The 4,603-nt window shown below is 38.5% G+C and overlaps 1 pseudogene; it reads left to right on the top strand.

Annotated features, from left to right (window-relative positions):
• Positions 1–534: 534 nt before the first annotated feature.
• LOC116268826 lies at positions 535–1,456 on the top strand (annotated as a pseudogene).
• Positions 1,457–4,603: the final 3,147 nt, after the last annotated feature.

Consider the following 4,603-nt stretch of genomic DNA (forward strand, 5'->3'; position numbering starts at 1 on the left):
ATTTTTCTGCTATACATTTCTTGGCTCTCTATTAGAGAAAAAGCAGGGAAAAGTAAATGCTTTAAGGTATAAAACTTGTTTAGTGCAATCTTTAGGTTTTTTTTTTTTTTATTTGTCATGCTACTTTGGCTGCTATAACAAAATAATCCAGATTTAGTTATAGTAGCTGAGAATGTAAATAAGTATTTGAAAGAATTTGGCTTGCTAATGATGCTATTGATATATGTAATAAAGTTTATGTACTGTATAAATGCAGAGTCTTTGTACATGTTCAAATGAAAATTAAAAAAGAAAGAAAGAAACCAAACAGAGAGTACTATTTGTTGGAGGTCATGTTTGGCTTGATTTTTAGAATTTAAAAATCCCTTCAAAAATCAAAGAATCCAGTACCAACCCCAAAAAGTCCAGGACCAGACGGATTCACAGTCGAATTCTACCAGAAGTACAAAAAGGAACTGGTACCATTCCTTCTGAAACTATTCCAAACAATAGAAAAAGAGGAAATCCTTCCTAACTCATTTTATGAGGCCAGCATCATCCTGATACCCAAACGTGGCAGAGACACAATAAAAAAAGAGAATTTCAGGCCAATATCCTTGATGAACATCATTTCAAAAATCCTCAATACAATCCTGGGAAACAGCTCTTTTTCCAGCTGGAACCATGGAGGGTGTAGAAGAGAAGAAGAAGAAAGTTCTTGCTGTGCCAGAAACCCTTAAGAAAAAGCGAAGGAATTTCGCAGAGCTGAAGGTCAAGCACCTGAGAAAGAGGTTTGCCCAAAAGACACTTTGAAAGGTAAGGAGGAAGCTTATCTATGAAAAAGTGAAGCACTATCCCAAGGAATATAGGCAGAGGTACAGAACTGAAATTCGAATGGCGAGGATGGCAAGAAAAGCTGGCAACTTCTATGTACCTGCAGAACCCAAATTGGCATTTGTCATCAGGATCAGAGGTATCATTGGCATGAGCCCAAAGGTCCGAAGGGTATTGCAGCTTCTTCGCAATCTTCAATGGAACCTTTGTGAAGCTCAACAAGGCTTCGATTAACATGCTGAGGATTGTAGAGCCACATATTGCATGGGGGTACCCCAATCTGAAGTCAGTAAATGAACTAAACTACAAGCGTGGTTATGGCGAAATCAATAAGAAGCGAATTGCTTTGACAGATAACGCTTTGATTGCTCGATATCTTGGTAAATATGGCATCATCTGCATGGAGGATCTGATTCATGAGATCTATACTGTTGGAAAATGCTTCAAAGAGGCAAATAACTTCCTGTGGCCCTTCAAATTATGTTCTCCATGAGGTGGAATGAAGAGAAAGACCACCCATTTTGTAGAAGGTGGAGATGCTGGCAACAGGGAGGACCAGATCAACAGGCTTATTAGAAGAATGAACTAAGGTGTCTACCATGATTATTTTTCTAAGTTGGTCAGTTAATAAATAGTACCTGCTCTCAAAAAAAAAAAAACAAAAAAACAAAAAAACAAAAAAACTGGGAAACCGAATCTAGCAGGACATCAAAAAGCTTATCCACCACGATCAAGTCGACTTCATACCTGGGATGCAAGGCTGGTTCAATATACACAGATCAATAAACGTAATCCATCACATAAACAGAACCAATGACAAAAACGGCATGTTTATCTCAATAGATGCAGAAAAGGCCTTCGACAACATTCAACACCCTTCATGCTAAAAACTCTCAATAAACTAGGTATCGACGGAATGTATCTCAAGATAGTAAGAGCTATTTACGAAAAACCCACAGCCAATATCATAGTGAATGGGCAAAACCTGGAAGCATTTCCTTTGAAAACCGGTACAAGACAAGTATGCCCTCTCTCAGCACTCTTATTCAACATAGTAATGGAAGTTCTGGCCAGGGCAATCAGGCAAGAGAAATAAATAAAGCGTATTCAAATAGAAAGAGAGGAGGTCAAATTGTCTCTATTTGCAGATGACATGATTGTATATTTAGAAAACCCTGTCATCTCAGCCATCTCCTGGTCATTAGAGAAATGCACATCAAAACAACAATGAGATATCATCTCACGCCAGCTAGAATGGTGACCATTAAAAAGTCAGGAAACAACAGATGCTGGAGAGGATGTGGAGAAATAGGGACACTTCTACACTGTTGGTGGGGTATGAATTAGTTCAACCATTGTGGAAGACAGTGTGGGGATTCCTCAAGGATCTAGAACTAGAAATACCATTTGACCCAGTAATGAGATTACTGGGTACATACCCCAAGGTTTATAAATCATTCTGCTATGAAGACACATGCACACATATGTTTATTGCGGCATTATTCACAACAGCAAAGACTTGGAACCAACCCATATGTCCATCAATAATAGACTGGATAAAGAAAATGTGGCACATATACACTGTGGAATACTATGCAGCCATAAAAAAGGATGAGTTTATATCCTTTGCAGAGACATGTATGAAGCTGGAAACCATCATTCTCAGCAAATTAGCACAAGAACAGAAAACCAAATACTGCATGTTCTTACTCATAAGTGGGAGTTGAACAATGGAAACATGTGGACACAGAGAGGGGAACATTACATACTGGGGCCTGTTGGGGGATCCGTGGCTAGGGTATGGGGAGCATTAGGAGAAATACCTAACGTACGTGACAGGTTGATGGGTGCAGCAAACCACCATGGCATGTGTATACCTATGTAAGAAAGCTGCACGTTCTGCACATGTACCCCAGAAGTTAAAATATAACAAAAAAAGTTTCAAGAATTAATTAGGAGAAATATTCCATAAAAATGGTTAATTATGCTGCTCATCATATACCTAGGAAAAAATCCACCATTGATATGCATTCACATACAACTCTAAGAGAGCTGAAGTAGGAACTTTATTTTAGCTACAACCTGTGGAAATAAGAGATTGTTTTACCTGCAGTACCAAGATCTTTCCAAAGGTTTTCTACTAGCTTTATTACCTACCTCACATGTCAAAACTTTGCCATTCTTCATCTGTTCTTCTTTTGGTTCCTGAATTTCTGACACAACAAGAGTGGATGTATTTCGCACACTCTTGGTTTAGCAGAGTACCTATATTAGTTAATTAGTTGGTATTTTTGTTTGTTTGTTTTGCTAGAGGAACTCCTCCAAAACTACATTGGATATTGATATCTCACATGTCTTTTGGGTTCAGTTTTTCTAAGCTGGGTTTGGTAGATGGCTCTGGTGGTTTGATGGGCCAAGTTCTGCATCTTGGAGCTAAAGTTTCGCCAGTTTAGGCCAGATCAGGCAGGGGCAATCTGACTCCGTTAGTTTCTTTTCTCCTTCTGGGAACAGTGTAGTAGCCAGGTGATGTTCTCTTGATAAATGGAAAAGAGCAAGGTAACCCGATGTAGAAACCATCTCAAATCCCTGTGTAAATTCTACCAATATTCTGTTCATTAAAATAAATTATGTGAGTGAACTGAGAATCCAGGGGTAAGATAGTTACCTTGCCTGTGGTGGGAGGATACTGTAAGACTAAATATCAAAGGGTGTGATACTCAGAAACATTTACAAAATTGATAAATATTTTAATGAAGTAATAAATACTTAAACATCAGATAGACTTGAGAGTAACTTTACTAAGGACCGAAGCATGAAAGATATGTTTGATACATATTTTCGTATGGGGTGAAAATGCTGAGTGGGAAAATAGGACTAACTTCACCAGGATGACCTCCTGGAAACTCATTTTCCAAGAAAATAACTCCTTCTATCCCTGAGGGGTGTAAGATTGTGTGTTTGTGTGTGTATGTGTGCATGTGCGTGTGTACATGTGTATGTGTTTGTGTGTTTATGAGCTTGGTAACAATAAATTCATCCAAAAGTATTGGTTAGTAGCAACCAGATTTTAAGGTAGATTGACCTTCCTGTATTTCTCAAGAAACCTTTGGATAATTTTGATTAAAAAAAGTTTGGATTCTATGGATTTAAATTTTGTATAAAAGTCAATCCATTATTGGTGATGATCCTATTTATGAATAAGCTCTTTTAACAATTTAGACATTTGCAGTATGAACTATGTACTGGGTGGTAAAATTTCCCTATTAACAACTGAAGCTGCTGAACACAAATTATGTATTGTTAAACAAGCAAAACATCGCAAAACAGTGAAAGAAGATATGTCTTTATTTGCATGCTGGCAAATGAATATTTAGGTTTCACTTCAACTTTAGTACAAATAATTCCATCCTGTTACAAGAACAGACATGGAATGAATAAGCTAATTTAAGCTGTTTTGAAAATAAGAATTTTTCCATAAAGACAGTATCAAATTCATCCATTAGCATAAGCTGGTGCTTTTTTCTTTGACATTGGTCACAGTGTTTAAAAGTAAAACGAGTATTGTTGGGCGCAGTGGCTCACGCCCCTAATCCCAGCACTTTGGGAGGCCGAGGCGGGCGGATCACGAGGTCAGGAGATTGAGACCATCCTGGCTAACACGGTGAAACCCTGTCATTATGAAAAATACAAAAAATTAGCCGGGCGTGGTGGCGGGTGCCGGTAGTCCCAGCTACTCGGGACGCTGAGGCAGGAGAATGACGTGAACCCGGGAGGCGGAGCTTGCAGTGAG

Source organism: Papio anubis, chromosome 9, assembly GCF_008728515.1.
Source record: "Papio anubis isolate 15944 chromosome 9, Panubis1.0, whole genome shotgun sequence".
In the NCBI taxonomy this organism is placed as follows: Eukaryota; Metazoa; Chordata; class Mammalia; order Primates; family Cercopithecidae; genus Papio; species Papio anubis.